Genomic DNA, 26,431 nt, shown 5'->3' on the forward strand with positions numbered 1-26,431 from the left:
CAATCCAAGAACATGGTATATCTCTCCATCTATTTGTATCATCTTTAATTTCTTTCATCAGTGTCTTATAATTTTCTGCATACAGGTCTTTTGTCTCCTTAGGTAGGTTTATTCCTAGATATTTTATTCTTTTTGTTGCAGTGGTAAATGGGAGTGTTTTCTTGATTTCACTTTCAGATTTTTCATCATTAGTGTATAGGAATGCCAGAGATTTCTGTGCATTAATTTTGTCTCCTGCTACTTTACTAAATTCATTGATTAGCTTTAGTAGTTTTCTGGTAGCATCTTTAGGATTCTCTATGTATAGTATCATGTCATCTGCAAACAGTGACAGCTTTACTTCTTCTTTTCCGATTTGGATTCCTTTTATTTCCTTTTCTTCTCTGATTGCTGTGGCTAGAACTTCCAAAACTATGTTGAATAAGAGTGGTGAGAGTGGGCAACCTTGTCTTGTTCCTGATCTTAGTGGAAATGCTTTCAGTTTTTCACCATTGAGGACGATGTTGGCTGTGTGTTTGTCATATAGGGCCTTTATTATGTTGAGGAAAGTTCCCTCTATGCCTACTTTCTGCAGGGTTTTTATCATAAATGGGTGTTGAACTTTGTCGAAAGCTTTCTCTGCATCTATTGAGATGATCATATGGTTTTTCTCCTTCAATTTGTTAATATGGTGTATCACGTTGATTAAATATGCGTATATTGAAGAATCCTTGCATTCCTGGAATGAACCCTCCTTGATCATGGTGTATGATCCGTTTAATGTGCTGTTGGATTCTGTTTGCTAGTATTTTGTTGAGGATTTTTGCATCTATGGTCATCAGTGATATTGGCCTGTAGTTTTCTTTGTGACATCCTTGTCTGGTTTTGGTATCAGGGTGATGGTGGCCTCGTAGAATGAGTTTGGGAGTGTTCCTCCCTCTGCTATATTTTGGAAGAGTTTGAGAAGGATAGGTGTTAGCTCTTCTCTAAATGTTTGATAGAATTCGCCTGTGAAGCCATCTGGTCCTGGGCTTTTGTTTGTTGGAAGATTTTTAATCACAGTTTCAATTTCAGTGCTTGTGATTGGTCTGTTCATATTTTCTATTTCTTCCTGATTCAGGCTTGGCAGGTGGTGTATTTCTAAGAATTTGTCCATTTCTTCCAGGTTGTCCATTTTATTGGCATAGAGTTGCTTGTAGTGATCTCTCATGATCTTTTGTATTTCTGCAGTGTCAGTTGTTACTTCTCCTTTTTCATTTCTAATTCTATTGATTTGAGTCTTCTCCCTTCTTTTCTTGATGAGTCTGGTTAATGGTTTATCAATTTTGTTTATCTTCTCAAAGAACCAGCTTTTAGTTTTATTGATCTTTGCTATCGTTTCCTTCATTCCTTTTTCATTTATTTCTGATCTGATTTTTATGATTTCTTTCCTTCTGCTAACTTTGGGGTTCTTTTGTTCTTCTTTCTCTAATTGCTTTAGGTGCAAGGTTAGGTTGTTTATTCGAGATGTTTCCTGTTTCTTAAGTTAGGATTGTATTGCTATAAACCCCCTCTTAGAACTGCTTTTGTTGCATCCCATAGATTTTGGGTCGTCGTGTCTCCATTTTCATTTGTTTCTAGGTATTTTTTAATTTCCTCTTTGAGTTCTTCAGTGATCACTTCGTTATTAAGTAGTGTATTGTTTAGCCTCCATGTGTTTGTATTTTTTACAGATCTTTTCCTGTAATTGATATCTAGTCTCATAGCATTGTGGTCGGAAAAGATACTTGATACAATTTCAATTTTCTTAAATTTACCAAGGCTTGATTTGTGACCCAAGATATGATCTATCCTGGAGAATGTTCCATGAGCACTTGAGAAAAATGTGTATTCTGTTGTTTTTGGTTGGAATGTCCTATAAGTATCAATTAAGTCCATCTTGTTTAATGTATCATTTAAAGCTTGTGTTTCCTTATTTATGTTCATTTTGGATGATCTGTCCATTGGTGAAAGTGGGGTGTTAAAGTCCCCTACTATGAATGTGTTACTGTTGATTTCCCCTTTTATGGCTGTTAGTATTTGCCTTATGTATTGAGGTGCTCCTATGTTGGGTGCATAAATATTTACAATTGTTATATCTTCTTCTTGGATCGATCCCTTGATCATTATGTAGTGTCCTTCTTTGTCTCTTCTAATAGTCTTTATTTTAAAGTCTCTTTTGTCTGATATGAGAATATCTACTCCAGCTTTGTTTTGGTTTCCATTTGCATGAAATATCTTTTTCCATCCCCTTACTTTCAGTCTGTATGTGTCTCTAGGTCTGAAGAGGGTCTCTTGTAGACAGCAAATATATGGGTCTTGTTTTTGTATCCATGCAGCCAATCTGTGTCTTTTGGTGGGAGCATTTAGTCCATTTACATTTAAGGTAATTATCGATATGTATGTTCCTATTCCCATTTTCTTAATTGTTTTGGGTTCGTTATTGTAGGTCTTTTCCTTCTCTTGTGTTTCTTGCCTAGAGAAGTTCCTTTAGCAGTTGTTGTAAAGCTGGTTTGGTGGTGCTGAACTCTCTCAGCTTTTGCTTGTTTGTAAAGGTTTTAATTTCTCCATCAAATCTGAATGAGATCCTTGCTGGGTAGAGTAATCTTGGTTGCAGGTTTTTCTCCTTCATCACTTTAAATATGTCCTGCCAGTCCCTTCTGGCTTGCAGAGTTTCTGCTGAAAGATCAGCTGTTAACCTTATGGGGATTCCCTTGTGTGTTATTTGTTGTTTTTCCCTTGCTGCTTTTAATATGTTTTCTTTGTATTTAATTTTTGACAGTTTGATTAATATGTGTCTTGGCGTATTTCTCCTTGGATTTATCCTGTATGGGACTCTCTGTGCTTCCTGGACTTGATTAACTATTTCCTTTCCCATATTGGGGAAGTTTTCAACTATAATCTCTTCAAATATTTTCTGAGTCCCTTTCTTTTTCTCTTCTTCTGGAACCCCTATAATTCGAATGTTGGTGCATTTAATGTTGTCCCAGAGGTCTCTGAGACTGTCCTCAGTTCTTTTCATTCTTTTTTCTTTATTCTGATCTGCAGTAGTTATTTCCACTATTTTATCTTCCAGGTCAATTATCCATTCTTCTGCCTCAGTTATTCTGCTATTGATCCCATCTAGAGTATTTTTAATTTCATTTATTGTGTTGTTCATCGTTGTTTGTTTCATCTTTAGTTCTTCTAGGTCCTTGTTAAATGTTTCTTGCATTTTGTCTATTCTATTTCCAAGATTTTGGATCATCTTTACTATCATTATTCTGAATTCTTTTTCAAGTAGACTGCCTATTTCCTCTTCATTTGTTAGTTCTGGTGGGTTTTTATCTTGCTCCTTCATCTGCTGTGTGTTTTTCTGTCTTCTCATTTTGCTTATCTTACTGTATTTGGGGTTTCCTTTTTGCAGGCTGCAGGTTCGTAGTTCCTGTTGTTTTTGGTATCTGTCCCCAGTGGCTAAGTTTGGTTCAGTGGGTTATGTAGGCTTCCTGGTGGACGGGACTAGTGCCTGTGTTCTGGTGGATGAGGCTGGATCTTGAGTTTCTGGTGGGCAGGTCCACGTCTGGTGGTGTGTTTTGGGGTGTCTGTGGACTTATTATGATTTTAGGCAGCCTCTCTGCTAATGGGTGGGGTTGTGTTCCTGTCTTGCTAGTTGTTTGGCATAGGATGTCCAGCACTGTAGCTTGCTGGTCGTTGAGTGAAACTGGGTGCTGGTGTTGAGATGGAGATCTCTGGGAGATTTTCGCCGTTTGATATTACGTGGAGCTGGGAGGTCTCTTGTGGACCAGTGTCCTGAAGTTGGCTCTCCCATCTCAGAGGCACAGCACTGACTCCTGGCTGCAGCACTAAGAGCCTTTCATCCACACGGCTCAGAATAAAAGGGAGAAAAAGTAGAAAGAAGGAATTAGTAGAAGTAGAAAGAAAGAAAGAAAGAAGGGAGGGAGGGAGGGAGGAAGGAAGGAAGGAAGGAGGGAAGGAAGGAAAAAAGAAAGAAAGAAGATAAAGTAAAATAAAATAAAGTAAGATAAAATATAATAAAGTTATTAAAATAAAAAAATAATTATTAAGAAAACAATTTAAAAAAACGGACGGATAGAACTCTAGGGCAAATGGTGGAAGCAAAGGTATAAAGACAAAATCTCATACAGAAGCATACGCATATACACTCACAAAAAGAGGAAAAGGGGAAAAAATCATAAATCTTGCTGTCAAAGTCCACCTCCTTAAATTGGGATGATTCGTTGTCTATTCACGTATTCCACAGATGCAGGGTACATCAAGTTGATTGTGGAGCTTTAATCCGCTGCTTCTGAGGCTGCTGGGAGAGATTTCCCTTTCTCTTCTTTGTTCTCACAGCTCCCAGGGGCTCAGCTTTGGATTTGGCCCCGCCTCTGCGTGTAGGTCGCTGGAGGGCGTCTGTTCTTTGCTCAGACAGGACGGGGTTAAAGGAGCCGCTGATTCGGGGTCACTGACTCACTCAGGCCGGGGGGGAGGGAGGGGCACGAAGTGCGGGGCGGGCCTGCGGCGGCAGAGGCCGGCGTGAAGTTGCAGCAGCCTGAGGCGCACCGTGCATTCTTCCGGGGGAGTTGTCCCTGGATCCCAGGACCCTGGCAGTGGCGGGCTGCACAGGCTCCCCGGAAGAGGGGTGTGGAGAGTGAGCTGTGCTCGCACACAGGCTTCTTGGTGGCGGCAGCAGCAGCCTTCGCGTCTCATGCCCGTCTCTGGGGTCCGCGCTTTTAGCCGCGGCTCCCGCCCGTCTCTGGAGCTCCTTTAAGCAGCGCTCTTAATCCTCTCTCCTCGCGCACTAGGAAACAAAGAGGGAAGAAAAAGTCTCTTGACTCTTCGGCAGGTCCAGACTCTTCTCCGGACTCCCTCCCGGCTAGCCGTGGCGCACTAACCCCCTGCAGGCTGTGTTCACGCCGCCAACCCCAGTCCTCTCCCTGCGCTCGGACCAAAGCCCGAGCCTCAGCTCCGAGCCCCGCCCGCCCCGGCGGGTGAACAGACAAGCCTCTCGTGCTGGTGAGTGCCAGTCGGCCCTGATTCTCTGTGCGGGAATCTCTCCGCTTTGCCCTCCGCACCCCTGTTGCTGTGCTGTCCTCCGCGGCTCCAAAGCTTTCCCCTCCGCTGCCTGCAGTCTCCACCCGCGAAGGGGCTTCCTAGTGTGTGGACACCTTTCCTCCTTCACAGCTCCCTCCCACTGGTGCAGGTCCCGTCCCTATCCTTTTGTGTCTGTTTTTTCTTTCTTCTTTTGCCCTACCCAGGTACGTGGGGGAGTTTCTTGCCTTTTGGGAGGTTTGAGGTCTTCTGCCAGCGTTCACTAGGTGTTCTGTAGGAGTTGTTCCACGTGTAGATGTATTTCTGGTGTATCTGTGGGGAGGAAGGTGATCTCAGTGTCCTACTCTTTCGCCATCTTCCCGGAAGCCCTCGAGTATTGCTATCTTAATAGTATTAAGTCTTCCAGTTCGTGAGCATGCAATATCTTTCTATTTATTTAGAAATAGACAGATTTTTTCTTTAATTTTTTTCAATGATGTTTTTTATTTTTCAATGTGTATGTCTTACACTTCTTTTGTTAAATTTATTCCTTAAGTATTTTATTCTTTCTGACACCTTTATACATGAAATTGTTCTCTTAATTTTATTTTCAGATTGTTTATTGAAAGTGTATAGAAATTTCTATATATACTATATTGCATGTAACCTGCAAATACATATAATTTTATTTCCTCCTTTTCAATCTCAATGCATCATATTTCTTTTTCTTGTCTGATTGCCCTGGTTGGAATCTCCAATACAATGTCAAATACAGGGGGGCAAAAGTGGATATCTTGACTTAAGGGGAAAAGCTTTCAATCTTTTACCATTAAATATGAGATTAATTGTGGGTTTTTCATAGATGTCCTTTATCAGGTTGAAGAAGTTCCTTTCTATTAGATTGTTGTTGTTTTTTAAATCACAAAAAGATACTGGATTTTGTCAAATGTTTTTCTGTGTCTATTGAGTGATCATGTTTATTTTTTAAAAATTTTGTCCCTTATTCTACTAATACAGTGTATTACGTTGATTTGTTTTGATATATTGAATTAATTTCACATTCCTCAGATAAATCCCACTTGGTCATGGTGTATGACCATTTTTTATGTTGATTTCAGTTTGCTAATATTTTGTTGAGAATTTTTGCATCTATATTTGTGAATGAAATATTGGTCTATAGTTTTCTTTTCTTGTAATATCTTTGCCTGCTTTTAGAATAATTTGGGAAATCCCATCTTTCTATTTTTTGGAAGCATTTGTGAAGGATTCATGTTAATTCTCTTCTTTAAACATTTGGTAGAATTCACCAGTGAAGCCATTTGTTTCTGGGCTTCTCTTTGTGGGAATTTTCTTGATTATTAATTCTATTTCTTCTTTGTTATAGGCCTGTTCAGATTTTCTATTTCTTCTTGACTCAGTTTAGTTAGACTGTCTTTTTAGTAGATCGTCCGTTTCACCTAGTTATTAATTTGTTGACATGTAATTGTTCATGGTGTTTCCTTATAATCCTTTTTATTTCTGTAAGACTAAATAATATCCCCTTTTTCATTCTTGATTCAGTAATTTGAGTCTCTTCTCTCTTTTCTTGGTCACTTTACCTAAAGTTTTGTCGATTTTGTTGATCTTTTGAAAGAACCAACTTTTGGTTCTATTGATTTTCTCTATTTTTCAATTCTCTATTTTATTCATTTCCATGTTAATATTTCTTTCATTTTTCTCACTCTGGGTTTAACTTACTTTTTCTTTTCTGGTTTCTTAAGGTAGAAAGTGTAGGATATTTATTTGAGATTTTTCTTTTTTTAATGTAAGCATTTACTGTTGTAAATTTTATTCTGAGCACTGCTTTCTTTGCATCTCATACATTTCGGTATGTTGTGTTTTTGTGTGTGTGTGTGTGTGTGTGTTTTATGTTTCATCTCAAAATATTTTCTAATTTCCTTTATGATTTTTTCTTTGACTCTGGTTATTTGTGGTGTGACAAAAGGAAATTCATTTCTAATTTACTTCTGTTGTGGCCATACATTGTGTTGATTTCAATCCTTTTATATTTATTGAGACTTGTTTTATGGCTTTATACATGGTCTATCCTGGAGAATGTTCCATCTGCACTTGAGAAGAATGGACATTCTGCTATTGCTGGATGACGTGTTCTATAGATATGTTAGGTCAAGTTGGTCTATACTGTTGTTCAAGCCTTCTGTTTCCTTGCTAATCTGTCTACTTGTTCTATCCATGTTTGAAAATGGAGTATTGAAGTCTTCAACTATTATTGTTGAATTTCTCTTTTCAGTTCTGGTAGTTTTTCTGATGTATTTTGGGGCTCTGTTGTTAGGGGCATATAATTATATAGATTCAGATTAGGAATGTGTCAAATTGTGCCAGATGAAACAATTGTATATGTACTCATATAGTTTCAGAGCTGGAGCCCACCTTGGTCCTTATCTAGAATTCTTACAGATGAGAAAAAACTGAGATACACAAAAATTAAATGAACTTCCAAAGTGATACAGATACTAGTTATTCCTGGAGGCAGGGTTAGAATTAAGGTCTCCTGACTCACAGATGCTCATCTCTACTAACGCCCAATAGCAGCCTGAGATTTTTTTGAAATGGTATACATATATTACCTTATTACTAACCCTAGAAAATAGTCTTTTTCAGTGTAAAGAGACAGATGAAAAGCTATTTTTCCAGTTTTCCTCAAATGGAGAATTTTATATAGTCAATATTAAAAAATTTTAAAGAGAAACTACATGGGGAAGGAATGTGGCTAAATGATGATAATGGATTTTATGTTCCTAATGGAAAATCTGAATTTTTAAAACATTAGATGAAAGACAAAATTCAGACTAACCTATGTCAAAATAACAGAATGTAATGGAAAAGTAATCAAGGTATTAACTAGCTCTTGCAAACCAGCCATGTTATGTCAAGAAAGATATTAACCTAAAAGAAATTTCAATTATTGTCACCTGTTGATCTGAGTTAATGGTTTGTTTTTTGGTTGCTTGTTTGTTTTCAGCAGAACTTAGATCTCTGGGCTAGCAAAAGCCAATTAACTCAAATTGGAAATGAACTTTCCTACTAGGAAAGAAAAAAGACAAAAATAAAGAAAACAGATGTAATATAAGTTTTGAAGTAGCATTAACTTTGATTTATTTCCCAAGATAACTGTGAATATTTCTTTTAAAATTAACTTTGTTTTCAATAGTCTATGATTTCAATTAAATGCATTAAAATTTGTAGCGATTTAAATCTCAAATACCTTTTCCTACCCGTTCCCCTGTTTTTTTCAGAGACACTTAAGTATAGTTATTGGCCTCGTATAGCTGAAGGTGTGTCTTTTTCTATTCTGTAAGTTAAATAGCTTCTTTCCCTAGAGGTGTAGATTTAAACTAAAGTCAGTGACACATTTCATGTATGGCTCACAGTTGTATTTATCTTCTCTAATTATATTTTTTATACTCTTTTTTTTTTTTAGTATTAAGCACATAATTCAGATTTGAGTTTTTCAAATTTCACCAATATCTTTACATTCCCTTGCTTTTGTGAACTAGCACTTTTTTGCCCAAGTGACTTGACATACCATCATTCTTCCAGTGATCATTTGTAAGAACCTGAGTGGACAACAGGAAAGCCCAGTAAACTTAGAACTTTGGGGGAAATTTGGCTAAGATTGAAGGTGTATAAATAAGGGATTACCCTTCATTTGTTTAACAAATATTAAAAGGACTCCTACTATGTTGTCAGGCACCATTCAACAGTTAACAAAACTGACAAAGTTTCTGGCCTTGTGGAGCTTATATTCTAGTTATGGGGAAAAGATAGTAAAGAAATAAGCAAATAAGTGTCTGGTGTTAATAAGTTCTAGAAAGAAAAATAAAGCAGGTCAGGGGAATAATATTTAAACAGAATATATGTTTAAGGAAGGCCTTTCCGGTTAGAAGTCATTGATCTGAAATCTGAATAAAGTGAGAAGTGAGCTAAATGGCTATCTTGAGGTGAAAAAGCAAGCCTTTAAGGTAAGAGTTTGCTGGGTAAATTCAGAGAGCAACAAGGAGGCCAGTGTGGTTGGAGATGGAAGAGGTGAACCAGCACGTGAAAGCAGAGAGGTAACAGAACCAGGTCATTTTGCGCCTTGCTGCTTATGGTAAGAGCTCCCAGTTTTCTTTGAGTTGGGTGGGAGTCTTGAAGGTTTTGAGCAGAGCAGTGGCAAGATCCAGCTTAGGCTTTGAAAGGATCACTCTGGCTTTTGTGGGGAAAATGCAATATAGGGGGACAGGCGTAGAAAGAGAGAGGCAAATGGGGAAACTATTTGATATTCCAGGCAAGAGATGGTGCTGATTTAGACCATGATGGTAAAAGGGAAAGTTCTAGCAGGGAAATGCTAAGTACTGTTAGTTTGGGTTGGTGAGAGGGAAATGGAGGTATACAGCAGCTAAGTGACTTTTCTTACTTCTTTAAGTTTTGATTGTTTATAGAAGTTACAGGAACAATGTAAAGATTTATACTAAAATGAACACTTGACTCTTCATTACCTAGAGTAAGAAATAAAAATATTGCCAGTACCTTGAAAGCCTTTGTCATCCCCTTCCCAATCATATCTTTTTCCTGCCTCCCAGAGCTAACCATCATCTTGCCTTGTTTTGATCATTCTCATACTTTTCTATAGATTTACCAGTGATATATGTATCTCTACACAGTATATTGCTTTGATTTGGAAAACTCTGTGGCAAGCACAAACCTAGCTGTGTAGGGAAAGGATAATACTGCCACTGTGAGATAGAGGCTTCTGGGAGAAGATGAGTGACCAGGACTGTATGGTCACAATCTGGCTTCAGCTTTTCTGATAGTTTGCAAGACCCCTCACCTCGAGAAATCTTTGGGCAAGGTCTTGAGTAACTATAGGGAAGCACTGGGCTGGCATACTGGAGTTGGGCCAGCAACCAGGACTGTGTTGGGGGCTGGGTTCTAGATGTCCAGCAGGAAAATGATAGTGAAGTGAGTTGTTCTTTATTTTCTGCCTCTCAGCTAATCACTGCTACTAAGCTTCTAAGCTTACCTCCAGCCCTTAGGAGCAGGTCAAAGCAGAACACTTCTGTGGAGTGAACTGAGTGTCTTTAGCTGATCTAGGCTGCAGGGCATCGAGTGGAGTGGAGTAACTTACTCAGCATGTAGTCAGGAGAAGCCAAGTATAGATAATAGTTTCTTCTGGCTCATGCAGACATTCTCAACTCATGATGAAAAGAAGATATGATTGCCCAGTCTTCAACGTGGGCCTGTATCTTGAGTCACATTGTTCCAGTCTTAGCTAATTGCTCCCTCCTTCCTGTATAGCTATCATCCTGGGATCTCCCTTCACTAACCTTCTTGAGATTCCTTCAATTTTATCCTACTCCCTGCATCCTCTGTTTTCTGAGGTTTGAACTTAACACTACTATTGTTATATTCTTTTATAATCATTTAGGTTAACCAACATACCATTTTCTGATGCTCTTTATTTCTTCTTATATCTTTATTTTTCCATCTGGGATCATTTTCCTTTGGCCTGAGAATAGCCTTCAGAATTCCTTTGATGCATGTCTGTGAGTGGTGAGCTCTTTTGGAGTTCTTCTTCCTATTTAAAAAATGTCTTTATCTTCTGCATTGAGAATCAGCAGTATTTAAAAAAAAATTTCCATGTGAATATTTATTGACCTTCACCTGACTTTCTTTTTTTCAGTGTTATTTGTTTGGACCTATTTGGCCCTGCATGACTGGCTCTTTTGTGCCACATTCAGCCATCTGGCTCTACTGAAATGGGAACTTCAGCATCTTTTCATCATTCCCACCCTCATTCTCTCTGTTCCATATGGAGGGTTTACCTCCTGATCTTCTAGACTTTCTTGTCCTCTCTTCCTCTTACCTTTTGACCTCACTTCACATTCTTCTCTTATTGGTCTTGCTCTATTCCTTCAGACCAGGCTTGGCACAGTTTTTTGGCTAGGCTCTTGATTCCCTCCTTGACTGTCACCCAAGTTCTCTTCCAGCTCTGCTGTGTCTAGCCACTGTGGATAAATCTCTCTCCAAGTTAGGATTGGATCCTGGAAGCTCTGACTTCAGTACAATTTTTATGGGTATAACTTTTGGTGGGTTAGTTCAAAAAATTCAGATTCTGGTTGATGACACAGTTAATTAAAAAAGGGACAGAGAGAGGATCTTGGGGTGGAAGGGAGAAGTTGCTTCACAATTTATCAGGGTAGAAACTTAAACATTACTTAGAACAAACCAAATGAAACTCCCAACATATACGTACAAAACATTGTTTAAGTAGGTATAAATTTTATCTGAAATATTTAAGCTGTTTTCCTGTATTAGGGATTTAGGGCAAAGAATTTTTTTAAAAATAAATTTATTTATTTATTTTTGGCTGCGTTGGTCTTCGTTGCTGCACGCGAGCTTTCTCTGGTTGCTGTGAGCAGTGGCTACTCTTCCTTGCGGTGCACAGGCTTCTCACTGTGGTGGGTTACTCTTGTTGTGAAGCATGGACTCCAGAGGCGTGGGCTTCAGTAGTTGTGGCACCCGGGCTCAATAGTTGTGGCTCACGGGCTCTAGAGCTCAGGCTCAGTAGTTGTGACGCACGGTCTTAGTTGCTCTGTGGCATGTGGGATCTTCCCGGACCAGGGCTCGAACCCGTGTCCCCTGCATTGGCAGGCGGATTCTTAACTATTATGCCACCAGGAAAGTCCCAGGGCAAAGTTTTATGATTTTTAAGTCTCACTATTAAGAAGTAAAAAACTTTTTCTTAGAATAATTAGATATGATTATGCCTTGCAAATTTATTGAATCATTGGAATTAGAAAGTGAGTTGGGAAAAATGTATCATCAAATAATTTTCAAATTATTACAAATGAATTAAAACGATCTAAAATATATATTGTTCAGAGTACTGCTACAGTGATCTATCTTATAGTAGATTTATTTGACTGATAGTATGCTTTCAAATAAAAGTCAGTTTCTTTCTGCGAAAAGCATTCTACCAAGAAAGTAACTTTCTGCATCTAGGGTATAAGCTACCATGGTCATGCAGGTGTGAAAAAAGAAGTTGCAACTCAGTTTGTGACTCTGATTTTCTGTGTGTTTGAAGGAATTACTTTATTGGCCTGGATCTCACTTTCCTCAGCTATAATATGGGGAGACTAATTGTTGCAAAGTGTTATGAGAACCTTCAATGGAAGATAACTATCAAAGTGCAAAGAATAACCAGACATTTTACTACATTTGTGTTCATCTGATTTTGAAATTTGTGCTCTTTTTTCCAATTTCATAGAGGAAACACCATCTGCATATTTCATCCTGTTGTGATGAATTATAAGAAGGGATATGGAAGTCAGCTCTGAATTTCCTTTTCTTTTGGTGTGTATAAACCAGTCTTTAATATTATTACCCTGTTGTTTTTGTGGTTTCCTTTCCTCTACGTCAACTGCATTCGTGTGAAGGGCTTTCTCCAAGATTAAACATTTGCCTCATTGGCAGCTTTTCTGAATTTTCATCTGCCAAACTCTTCACATGCAGGCTACATAAAGCCAATTTTTTTTTTTTTCAACTGAAAACATGACAATATCCTGACACCTCATCACTATCAGGACCTTGACAGGGAAATCAGGCAACTGTTATAATGCAGTGTTGAATATGAAGATAAAATTGTGATGTGGGGAGGGAGATCAAGAGTACTGAAGGGAAGTTCTTTCTATTAATATTAAAGAGAAATCCTTTTTATCCAGTGGTCTGACTGGACAGAAAAATGGTGTCAGTGATCATAAGGCAGAGATGCAAAAGTCAGGCAAGCTGAGAATAGTGGGTGTGTCTGGGGTATTCCTCTAGTCAAGAAAGCCACTGCACTTTTGGAAACTGGAGATGGTCTCTGAATTTGTGAGGTTACTGCAACAGCTGGGAAGCTGAGTCTGTGGGCTCAGAGGTATGTGCAGAATGTCTTTGATCAGTTTCCCCACTTGGGGTTGAAGAAGGGGGCATAAAAACGATATGATCGAAATAGGGTGAAAGGACGAGTCGAGTTCTGGGGAATAAATCTCAGCTTGAATTTAGATTCTAGACAATTTCCCTGTTGAAACCTTTTGCTGCAGAAAAAGTTTGATTTTTTGAAATTTCAATATGTGAAAAGCACACAGGATGTTTTAGTGGCTCCATAAGCACTTGCAAGTCTCCTATTCTTTCCCTCCCTACAACAGCTCCTGGAGTCTGACACCAGCTCTGCCCTTTGGGGAATATAACATGGAAATAAGCATGATAACGGTCTTCATGACTTTATTGTATCCTTGACAACCAAGAGATGTTAGTCAAAAATGGCTTTGAGAAAGCAAGGATTGGAAACCTCAGGTTTTCTTTTGAAAGAAACTTTAGTAGTAGCCTATTTATAAATTTTATTGCTTTTATCCCGCCTTTCCTCATGAGTTCAAGGAATCCACGGACATTTTCTCCTGCCACATACCCAGGCAGTCACATAGCCTAATGCCAAGAGTATCCTCATGGATGTAGATCTTTATTCCGTGGGTGAACCACCAGCCCAAGGTCGCCTGGGATGTTGGCGGAGAGGCTGGGACCAAGCCACAGCCCGGTTCTCAAATTCTGTACAAATAACTGTCTGCAGCTCCCCTAAAACGTATGGACAGCTGATGCAAGGTATTCTTCTGGGAAAAAAACAACAAAAGGGCGGTAATACGGCCAGGTACTTTTATTTGTGCCAAGAGTGCTCAAGTGGAGAGGTTATTTTGTTGGACTCTGGAGGCCTGAATTCTTGAACTAATTCTGCTACGAGAATTACTGTACTGGTGCTGGATGAGTCACTTAGTTGTTCCATGGCTCAGTTTACCCATTCAAAAATGAGCCTAGTGATGCTTGATCTGTCTCTTTGAATAGGGTTCTTTTGAGGATTAAAAAAATGATGTGAAAAGTGAAGTGTTATATAAGATGTAATATTTGGCATTGGCACCATATTAAACAAGGGCAATGTAACAAAGTATCTTTTCAAAGCAAATTTGCATTTAATAGGTTCTTGGCCTTGTCATGCCCCCTCCATGTTCCTGGCTCCTGTTCTATTGCTTTTTCTGATATAACACATTGCATCTCTTAGGCATGACCATGGTAGCTTATACCCTAGATGCAGAATTAAACAACACTGAATTCTAGCTACGGGTAATATTTTTTGAAAGGTTTTAAAATTACCTCCACGAGTTATTTTAAACTTCTTTAACCTGTTTTTTTTTCCCCGATAGCTCTACCCTCAGAGAAAGACTTTAAACACAGGCATGAAGAAACAAACATTTACTGTAAATTAATTATTGTTTCCATTTCAAAAAGTTGTGAAAGGTCTATAGACCTCCCCAAGATTTACCCAAGTTGGTTTCTAAGAATATTTTCCTATAATTATAAACATGCAATTATAGGAGTGGTTGGGAGGATAATTTCAAACTTTGTTCCTCTTGTTTCTTCCTAAGGGCACAAAATCCCATTCAACAATACAATGTTTATTATTTTAAAATATTGATGTAACATTAAAAGATATTAGCAGGAATAGGAAATGTTAATCTTGTAAATGCAATCAATTCACATTTATCAGAGTCAGGACTGTATAATATTTATTTAAATTTTAAAACTTTATAAATTACATACAGAGGATTTGAAAAGGAATCAAGGAAATGCTTTATACTTATTTCTGGCCAAACTAAAAGCAAAATGTATTTGAAACGTTCAGACATGTTCATTTTCAGTTAGGTTCCATCTACATTTAGGAGAGCCAGATAAAGCTTACATGCATCACTGATCAAAATTCATCTTGTTAAACCTCTTTTAGCTCAATGAGCTATATGCCAGTTTTGATTCTTGATCATGAGGTGATTTTAAACACAGTAGTAATGCCTCCTTAGTCCTATTCAAGCTACAATCAAGCAACTGTTTTTTGCTTGATGATTTAATATCATGTAACACTGGAAAATTAGGAAAATAAGCCATATAAAGAGGCAGAAAGTATTTACTTTAATTGAAGAGGTACCATGACCTGTACACAACATCAAAATTAATATCTTATTCACTTAAATACACGGGATATTTTTGCTGCTAACTAGAGATAATGAAAAGTCTTGACCTCCTAAAAATTTTGTTGAGAGAGAGAGACACTATTTTAAATTAAAAAAAAGAAAGAAAGAAAAACAAGCTAGAAACATTGGTATTTCTTTGTTTAAAGTTGTGAGGGAAAACACACAATAAGACATTTATAACCGCCACTGCATTGTTCAAAACATTGCTTCTTGGATGGATCTGACTCAGTCATGAAGTGAGTTCACAGGACAACTCCCTTTTGGTGTGGCAAGAACAGAAGGGAAAATAAGCCAACGTTCACAAAGCCACTTCAAAAATGAAGATCGTACCACAGAGGCATTTATTTAAAAGTTTATATATTCTAAGCCCTTTTAAAAACACATTGAATCTACGAGTGTTTTGTCTGGGCTGTTATTGAACCCCACAATCTGAGAGTTCAGTTGGCAACACTTGGGCTTCTAAGGCCCTATTTTGCCAAGGTGAGCACTGTCAAGGGGGCACTCCTTCAGCTTTACACTTGGTTTTCACTTTTCAGCTGGAAAACCATGTCTGGGCCACAACACAGTCAGCAGTTGGGGCAGAAGGTGTCTGGATGGTCACCATCTGCTGTCACCTAATAGACTGAAGCCCTTGGAATCTTCAGGAATGTGGAAGCAGTGGGGAAGGTGGATATTAGCAACGCTTTTGAGACATTTCCATAATTTTCTTGGATAGCTGATAGAACCAGATTCCAGAGAGAACAGACAAAAACTAGCAGTAAAATGAGAGGAGATAATGTCCTGGGCTAAATATAGTCCTAAAGGCTCCATTTCTAGATAGAGGGTTTTATATGCCACTTGGGAGTTCTTTGGCATTCTCAGTGTTCTGAGGCACTTGTTTCTTGAGCCAATTGAAATCAGCCTTGAAGTCTTCCCATCCTCTGTGTTGGGTAGCTTTCTGTTCTTTAGTTGAGCAAAGAGACAGTGATGAAATCAGACTGAGTGTGGCATTCAGAGCTTTGAGTGAGAAATCAAATCAGAACAAGTGTTACCAGAGCCAGGTGTGTCGAAGATTGACAGTGAGTCAATTTTGAGGATATACCAAGATCCCACCACATACATGGTTTGTATATTTGGAAGATAAAGCAAGAACAAATGATATGGGAAAAGGAGGCAAATCTAGAGAAACAAGTAAACACTGAAATTTCTTCTGGGAGTGAGGACTATCAATTGATAGCAGACGCTGTTATATCTCCTTAAGCTGCTGTAGTTAAGGTTCTATATCAGAAGGTGCTGAAGGAGCTAGAAACCAGATCACCAAGGTTTTCTTGTTGGTTATCCTGGTTTTAATGTATTCTGGAAGGTATACTTAGCATCACAAACATCTATGACACAGGTATTTCCTCCACGTTTATGGAAGAGGTGTGTCATAGTTCGGGTTCTCCAAATACAGACTCTGAGATTTATTACGTACAGAAAATGTGTTGGGAAGTGCTCTTGGCAACAATACCTTTGAGGGGTAAGGAAAGCAGGATTAGGCAGGGAAGAAGCTGAGTTATGATGCTTGTGCAATAAAGGCCTTAGCTACTCCTATAGGGAGTTCTAGAGCTGGAGTAGTCCTTACGAGTTCTTCCAAATTGGGGCCGGGATGTGAGTTCTGAGTAAAAGTCAGTCACAGGATGCACAAAGAAAGGATTTTTATCCCTATTGTGCAGATAAAGAAAAAGACTCAGAGTGGTAAAGTAAATGCCTAAAGTTACACAGCCTCTAAGTGGAATAGCTAGGGGCTGGTCCTGTTACCACTGAACTCCAGACCCATGGTCACAGCCAGATAATAGAACACCTCTGGCAGAAGAGGACAGAATATGGTCTCCCAGTGACCTGACCTAAGAAGTAAAATAAATGTGCCTCTGAGGTTCTTTAAAATTATCTGATGTGCATATCTTTTGGTTTTGTATAATACAGATAATAGCACATACTTTATTAAAAATTATTTTTTATTGATATAATTTTCAAACGTTTTCTTTGCCACTACAATTTTCCTTTTTAACTTATGGTTTAATAGTAACTTCACATGAAACTCTTAGGTCTTAGGTTAGCTGATCTTTTCTTAAAAATAGACCAGAAAACCATCTCATTGTTCGTACTGAATACTCTCCCTTGAATTAATGTACATCATAATAAATTATAAACGTAATAAACATTGAACTTTTAGAGTTTTCTACCCACTCCACACACAAGTTTTATGGGTTTGAGTAATTGTGGCCAGAGCATAAATGTGGAATCAATGGTTTCGAGAGATAATGAGATTTGCCTGAGGTTACATAGCCCGTGCAGGTGATCCTCACGTACACCTTTCTGGGATACGAATATACTGTGTGCTCCTTGTATGCTGCCTCACCCTAAGGAAAACTCCACCATGGCTCCATGGTATCTAGGAGGTAACGTGTTGTACCATAGGAGTCAATGGAAGAAACAGGGCTAATGTATTTTCAATGTGAGAGGTACAGCCAAAACCACTGCAAAGAGACATTGGAATTCTAATCTCCCATGAGTTCTTAAGAAAAATAATTGCTCTGGAAAGGCATTAAGAGTTTCAATTGAACTTGTTATCTATTTTCTTTGGATGAACTCTGCTATTAGTCAATGTTACCTGGGCTTGGGTACCACATTGGAGCCAGTAACAGAAAATATAGATCATACAACTTGCGAGAAGCATGAAGCAGGCATGGGTTTATCTCAGTGCTTCCATAAATGGTGACTTTGATTCTAGTTACACGAAGCCTTCTTGATTATTATTATTTGAAAGGGATCCAGCTAAAACAGCATTTGCTTGGATTCTTGGGTCAACAATTTCACTTCCAGTGGCAGAAAATATGCTACATAAAAGGATTATGTCTATTTTTTTTTAACTTTCCTTTCCTTTTTGGTCACTTAGCCAAAGTGAGGTCTTGGAAAATATTCCCCACACGCTCAGGTGTGGGGAAGAAGTGTGTGTGTGTGTGTTTGTGTGTGAGAGACAGAGAGAGAGAGAGAGAGAGTGTGTGTGCACAAGTGAATTACCTGCATCTGAATGTGTTATAACAGTAAGCATGGCTTGTTCAGTAGACCAAACCTGTTAGGAACAGCTTTGAGACTGGCTAAGGTTTGGTTTGGGCTGCCTAATAAGTGTTATTTGAATGATGTGTGTATCACATAGTGAGTGTTGGGAGATGAATCCTTGGAAGCAGTGGTCCAGGCTGTGATATATCTATGGCAGGATTCAGACTCTGTCTTCTTCAGAGAGGTTGTCTCACACAGTGCTGATGGCTCTAGCACATTACTCAGTCTAACCTCTGATGGGGCCAGGTAGTGCCACTTTTGCTGGGGATAATGACCAAAGATATGTTGCTGCCAATAATTAAGATAAACATTTTTAGAACAGATGGACAGCACAGGAAAGGCGACTGACAATTCCTAAGTTCTATAGGGGGACTTGAGGTTACAACAAAAGCAGTTTTTGGTAGAGATTGAAATGCCCATGGTTATGCACATAGAGTTACTAGATGTTGCCAAGAACTGAGAGCTCCAATTTTATTAAATAACCCAGGAAATAGAATATCAGCATTAGAAGTCTTATCATTTGACAAATTTAATCATTTTAAAGAGAATTATTAGGTCCTGGGGATTGAGGGCCACAGAAAATTTTCAGGACTGAATCAAATAATTGTGTTGTAGGTTGCAGTACCAAAAACTTTAAAAATGTCCTTGAACCTGGTTGAGCAGTTGTTTCTAGGAATTTATCTTAAATAAATAGTTAAAAATATGTGCAAACAATTTACTACAAGAATTGTCTTTGAAACTTCTCATGAGTTAAAAATTGGAATAGGGCTTCCCTGGTGGCGCAGTGGTTGAGAGTCCGCCTGCCGATGTGGGGGACACGGGTTCGTGACCCAGTCCGGGAAGATCCCACATGCCGTGGAGCGGCTGGGCCCGTGAGCCATGGCCGCTGGGCCTGCGCGTCCGGAGCCTGTGCTCCGCAACGGGAGAGGCCGCAGCAGTGAGAGGCCCGCATACCGCAAAAAAAAAAAAAAAAAAAAATTGGAATAAATGAAGTATTGAAAATGAGGAACTTGTTAAATTATTGTTAATCCACATAAGAGAATCACATTTAGTCATTAAATATGATGGGATAGAAATGTTTATTTGTTGATAAGTTTTTTAAAAATTAATTAATTTATTTTTGGCTGTGTTGTGTCTTCGTTGCTGTGTGTGCTTTCTCTAGTTGCGACCAGCAGGGCTACTCTTCGTTGCAGAGCACGAGCTTCTTTTTGCCATGGCTTCTCTTGCTGCAGACCACCGGCTCTAGGCATATGGGCTTCAGTAGTTGTGGCTCGTGGGCTCTAGAGTGCAGGCTTAGTAGTTGTGGTGCGTGGGCTTAGTTGCTCTGCGGCATGTGGGATCTTCCCGGACCAGGGCTTGAACCCATGTCCTCTGCATTGCCAGGCGAATTCTTAACCACTGCACCACCAGGGAAATCCAGAAATGTTTATTATATGTTTATATAAATGTAAATGTATATATGTATTACTTTGAAACATTTCAAATGCACAGAAAATTTGGAAGAATGGTGCACTGAACATCTGCACCATACCTTCTCTTTCTCTCTCCCTCTCTATTTATATATGTATATGAGCATTCTTCCCTTTTGCTAACCCTACTGTAAGCAGGCTACCAATATCATGACACTGTACCTCTTAGTACTTCATTCATCATGCCTCTCTAAAGAGTAAGAGTATTCTCTATCACAACACCATTACCACCCTAATACAATCATCATTAATTCAATGACATCATTTACAAACATTTAAATTATCCTAAAAAAATTCTTTATTCTTTTTTTTTTTTTCTGACCCAAACTCCAATGAAGTTTCACTCATGGCATTGGCTACTCTATATCTTCAGTTGCCCTCAGTCTAGAACACTGTTCTTCTGTCTTTGCATGATATCAACCCTTTGAAAAGTCCAGGTCAGCCTTCTTACAGAATGTAATTCTTCTTACAGAATGCCTCACATTCTGGATTAATCTGTTTCTTCATGATTAAATTCAGGTTGGACATTTCAGGCAAGAACACGTTATAGGTGATGTGTGTACCTCCTACTGCATTTTGTCAGGAGGCACATAATATGAGGCAGTCGCATTACTGGCAAAGCTTGACTTGACTGGTAAGTGCCTTTATTTAAAGGCACATCTTCAATATATTGTGGGCTGATATTTTGAAGTGCAGATGTATGTTTATCGATATGGAATGATGTTTATGCTCCATTAAGTATAGATAGAAAATTACAGACTGCAAGGATCCTAATTTTGTTAAAAGGATTTTACACACACACACACACACACACACAGGGAAAGGTCTAGAGGGATATAAATCCCAAGACATTTATAGTAGTTATGTCAAGGTTGTATGACTATAGGAGAGTTTTATTTTTCTCTTTTTAATTTATTTTTCTTAATTTTTATAATGACTACATTTAACTTGCATATATATTTTTTAACTTGCATATTTTTAATAAAATGGATTGGATGCAACTGACGTTTTACAGTCTGACTATTTTAAGTGGGTGAATATTGTATGTGTGTTCTTTTACCCCTCCCTGCTTTGGTGACAGTAATGTTAAATACTTTGTCTGCACACTTGGAGCTACTTTTATTATTATACCAGATACTACTGGGCATATTTCCCTAGGAAGGAACCGTTAGATTAGTTCAAGGACAGAATTCTCATACTTCTTTCCAGAATTTTAACATGTATATTTTAATAAGTACAGTGTACTTTAATGAGGGCACTTTATTTTATACTTTAAAATAAAGTCATCACAGAATATAAAGCACTTGTTTATTTCTTGCTTCAGGATAGCGTAAAAATGCTGTGATTTTGGCCAGTATTTATGCATTTTGCCTTTCCAAGTGATGTATACAGCTGTGGCCTAAGGTCACTCGCCCTCTTGGCAAATGTCCTCTGGCTATTTGAGTAAAGGAAGTAACCTTTATTCAGCACAATCACAGGGAGCTGGTGAGTCAAGGAGGGCTGAACCTAGCCTCATCTTGTCTGCTGACCCATTAGTATATGCCAGGTGGTAGGGCCACCAAAGACCAGAGGCTTAGGGCTCTGGGGCAAGGCTCAGAAACCCTGGGGCAAGGCTCAGAAACTGTCTTGGCTGAAAGACAGAGTTGAAGACGGCCAGATCACAGCCTCCTGCCACCTTTGTTATGGATACACAGCATGTTTTTGCTGGAAGCAAAGGCTGCCACTGGCGTTCCAGGGAAGCTGACCAGGCAAGAGGCAGTGATGTTGGGTTCTGTCCTTGGGGAAATCTTCATTTCATCCCTGGGAAGGCAGACAAACTGGTGCAAAAGGAAACCCACACCTAGTAACTGATACACAGCAGTGACGTCCTGCTGGGAGATCTGTAGAACAGGGCTAGATGGAATTCTGCGTTCCATTAACTGTAAGCAGGATGTGAGGGATTAAAAGGGAGTTGGAGTGGGCAGCACAAGTCTAAAAATTATCTATTGGAATCACTGATATTTTCCACTGAAAACATAAAAAGCACCCTTGGTATATACTGCAGGAATAAATCCTCTGGAATACTATTTCTGGGGAATATAGTAAGGTTAGCACTAGGCAAAACTGAGGAGTAGGTGGTGTGATTTTTATAGTACACTACTTCTATTTTAATGCCCGTCTCCACCAACCCTGGCACCTCATTTTTCTTAGTGCTGTATTCCTTTCCATTGAAGAATCTGTTCTCTATTTTATACCTTGGAATTCAAGGAGTAAATGAACTTCGATAAACCTTGGTGGAGCTGAAAGAACTCTAGACAAATCTTTAGAAGACCTGGGCTCAAGTTTCATCTCCATTACTAACTGTTTATATAAACTTGGGCAAGTCTCTTAGCTTCTCTGAGACTCAGTTTTATCATCTGTAAGTGGGAATCATAATCCAATATTTAACCTAGGTCTTAGTACACAGTCAGAGAAGGGAAGGGAATGAGAACCACTGCTTGCTGGGCATCTCCTACGTTCCAGAATCTGTGCTGGGCTAACTTGTGTAGCAGAGTCTCAGCTTGAGCCCAGGCTATAATCAGCATTTGGCGTCTGCAATGTCTAGATGTGTTTGGTGACCTGGTAAAATGGATTTTCCAGAAGTTTGGGGGAACTGAGAAGCATCCAGAAAGAGAACTTAACTTGAGTGAAGAACAAGTTCAACGGACAACTTTGTTCTCTAACACATTATTAGCAGAGAGGAGTTTCTAAGTAAAGCACAGTGCTTATCACTCATAGATAGATACCTAAGTCCAGCCTCTCATCGATTTACATCTGAAGTCTGTGAATAAGTGGAGCTATATGTGAAAAAAAGACAGATCTTGAGGAAGGGTGGTATTCTCTCTGCGGTAGTTTATATCCAAGATGGCCACCATCGATCCCTTTCCTTCCTGTATGTCATTCTGCTATCAAGAGGTGGAATCTGTTTCTCCTAATCCCTTGAAACTGGACTGACCTTAGTGACTTGCTTGATTAATAAAATGTGGCAGAAGTGATATTCAGGGATTTCTGAGACTCATTCATAAGAAGCCTTGGCGCTTCCATTTTGGGTCTTTTGGAATGATCTTTCTTATAACTCTAAGCATCCAGGTAAGAAGCACATCTCAAGACCATCATTCATGAAAAGTCCAAGCCACGTGGAGAGACCCTGGTGACATCATGTGGAGAGAGTCCAAGGAGCACTGAGGCACCAGATGTTTGAATGAAGAATCATTGTAGCAGAGGAATCTTAATTCCCAGCTACCCCACGAGGATGCCATGTGATCAGAGAAGGACCACACAACAAAGCTCTCCCCATAAAACTATGAGCAAAACGTAATGGTTGTTTTAAGTCACTAAGTGGCCTTAAAAGGAAGACTGCGTGTGTGTGTGTATGCTTCAAGTGTCCTAGAAAAAAGTTTGGAAGCTATTTTTGTAAAATAAAACATGTTTTCAAATCTATCTCTGTGAAATAATGTAGAAAAACTGTGGTCGGGAGTGAGGGGATGGTTGAGTTGGGCACTGACGGAAGAGGACAAGCAGCCAGCTATGAACATTTTAACCATGAGCTTCTCGTTATGCTCGGGTTTCCATAGGAAGAAATTTTATTGATAAATTAAGACATGAGGCCAGTGGTATCTTGGGAGACTTTTGGATAAGCTTTCGCGGATTCCTTTAGTCAGTTCAAATCAAGAAAGCTTTGAGAGAACCTAGCTCCTTCATGTCCAGAATTGGCCCTGGCATTCCAAGTTATATAGGAATGGGGTTATATTGATGTGGGTTGAGTATATGGATGCAAAGGGACTCTGGGGCAATAGGCAAACTCTTTATAAGCCTATGACTTACTTTATGTATTCAGAATAAGAGCTTCTTTATTATGTAGGAGACCTAGCTGAATGGGAGGTCCCCTTATGAGGGAGTTAAAATGAAAATAAAAACCACATGAAAATGATTGACTGTAAAGAAAGGCATCAGATCATTTTGGCCAAGAACTTGGTCCTTGTGTAAAAGACCCAGGACATGACCTCAGCTGTGCCGTGGCCGGTGTACTAGATATAGACACACAAGGCCATGGACCCCCTGCTTTGTGGGTTAGACTCATTGACTGACAGCGCACGGACTGCGCTAGCCCTGCTACACCCTGGGAAGGATGTGGTCCTATAGTTCAGGAGTGGCACCCCTGGCAAACGGCACTTCTGTTTAGGGATTGAAGGACTAACTAAGAGATAATTTGATAATTCGGTTGCAGTGTTGGAAGTACAAGGGAGTCAATGTGCTGAGTGTCTGCAGATAGAGAGATACATTTATTCCAGGGGTTGTGGAGAGGTTATCACAGCTCTTCTATATTACAAGTTTACTTCAGCTTCTTTTTCAAGGAAGCTTTCTCTTGCTAGCTGGGTTAGCTGTGGAGATGCACAGTCCTGAAGCAGGAGACTTTTGGGCAGTAAGTGGATACAAGGAGGTGATTATTCACTGAAGTGCATTTCTTATATTTGACCATGCTTTACCCTTGGGTATTGTTGAATCACTTTCTTCTTCTTAGTCATGCAAATAATCACTCTTCATTGGAGAGTCATGGTGTTCTATTTTTTGGTGATTTTAATGTTTTAAAATTGATTTTCAGTAACTTAAAAACAGTGTGTTTACAGGCTCCAGGTTGTCTGCCCACTTGTGAGTGGGGTCTTGGGTCAGGTCACTCAGATTCTCACAGGATTCATTACTCACCTACATTGTGGTCTGCAACGTACACCGTACACCAATTGGAGGTAACTATATAGCAGGCTTTTGTCTGCAGTGAAGAAGCAGGAAATCAAAGGTACAACTACTTCCTGACCAATTCAGCTCTCTGTCATGGAGTAGATGTCCGTTTGATTACTTAAATAGAGAGGAAGAAAAACAAGTTTCAACCTCTGCAGGCAAGCATTGGCTAGGACGCCATCTGAACCCTTGTGGGACCACATGTCATGCCTTGTTTTTACCCAAGTCCATTGAAGTGTAAGAGAGACTTTCTATAGGAAATAAGCAATTGAATATGTTCATTGTCAGAACAGGCAGGGAGCTTTGTTAACAATCATTGCACAAAATGGGGGGCAGTCAAAACTGGATTTTCTCTTTATGCCTAATGTCCCTGAGATCAGTACTGGGACCCAGAGCAAGCCCTATCACACCTCCTGCACTATGGTTTGAATCACAGGTTTTACCTCTCTGAGGTTTGAATCCACATGCATGGAAGGCAAGGCTGGTCAGGTCCACACAGCCCAAAGTACAACGAAAAGGCAGCATGCATTCTGTTCACACACCTTCTAGAAAAGCAGATAAAATATCTGCATTAGGACATAGAGAGACCAAGGCTTCATGTAATAGGGTGACGGGTAACTATGTGGACCTGTCTCGGGCAGAAGAGAGATATAGAAAACTAAACACTGAAATTTACACATACTTTGCAGAGAAGATCAAAGAGCTGGGTCTCAGATGAATGTTACTGGTTGGTTTCCATGCAGAACTTTGCCAGCACTTTGAGGTTACTTCTGCAAAACTTAAAGAAAATAAGAAACCAGCAACTCAGGAGAGATGCATGAGAGACACAAGGGATCTGAATTAACTGGCACAGTATCTGGTGGGTGAAGATCTAAACTCCAAAGTCCTACGACTGAGATCCCTCTTTCTGACATGTTCCAAACAAATTTAAGGCAGGACAAAAATTATTCTTTTGAAGGAGAGGTGTGGAAGGAGATAGAAAATAAAGCATGGAAAGGGAGCAGGAAGCTGCACTGAAAGCTCCCATTTAAGACTTAGAAGCAGAGCGGATGGAGGAATTACACCCCGATCCATCCACTCATCCACCTTCTTTACATCTGCCCATGGAGTAAAGAGAATAACAGACCAAGACTTGCTGCCACACACCATCCTTTGAAAGCAGTTTGCTTATTTTAATGCTTCCCAGATGGATGCTTTAAGAGATTCTACGGGTTCCCTTCAAAATGCAGCGTTTCGGTTTTTGGGGTGGGGAGCGGAGGATTCGGTGTAAGGGCCGGTATTTAAAACTAACAGCCTTTTCGTTGTTGTGAAGCAATGAGGAGAAGCCAGGAGTCGAGGGGTGAAAGGACACTGCTTTCCTTCTCCTTTAATGCCGGGACTGGGGACACATTTGGTGAAGCCCAGGGGGGAAACGTATCTCTGTCAGTGTTGTGTGGATGAATAGAGAGCTTTTGTCTCTTAGGATGTCAGTCCAGCACCTTCCATCAGAATTAAGTTCGCTCAAAAATTTAAAGCACTCCACCCCTACCACCTTTCCTACATCCCTGAAGGATTATATTACTGTAATCAAAGTAACTCCAGATAGAAAAGGCCTTACAGGTTATCCGGTTCATCCTCTGTTAGTGCAGGGTTTCCTCCTTCTGCGTGGCTTTTACTGTTGTGCTGTGTCTGGTTTCCAGTGTCCTGCGTGAGGGAGTTTCCCGCCCTTCCCTGGGGAGGCTGTTCTCTAATCCAGCAGTTCTCACTGCCAGGAAGTCTTCTCCGATACCCATCTCTAGTTTTCCCTTCTTCAGCTGGGTCCCATTACTGCCAGGCACTGCCTTTGTACCAAGCCTCCCTCTTGGTGGCGGCATGCTGTTTCCCACCTTCGTGTCCACACGGATTAAAACCCCTTTTGTGTTGTTCACCCTCCTTTACGCATCTTGTCCTCCCTTCTGGAGACGGCGAGGTCTCTTTTGGGGATTCCTTCTACCCTGTTTTGTTTGTATCTTGCCTCATATGTGA

The sequence above is a fragment of the Monodon monoceros genome, unplaced genomic scaffold, assembly GCF_005190385.1.
Source record: "Monodon monoceros isolate NGI ecotype Baffin Bay Population unplaced genomic scaffold, NGI_Narwhal_1 Super_Scaffold_15, whole genome shotgun sequence".
NCBI classification, from domain to species: Eukaryota; Metazoa; Chordata; class Mammalia; order Artiodactyla; family Monodontidae; genus Monodon; species Monodon monoceros.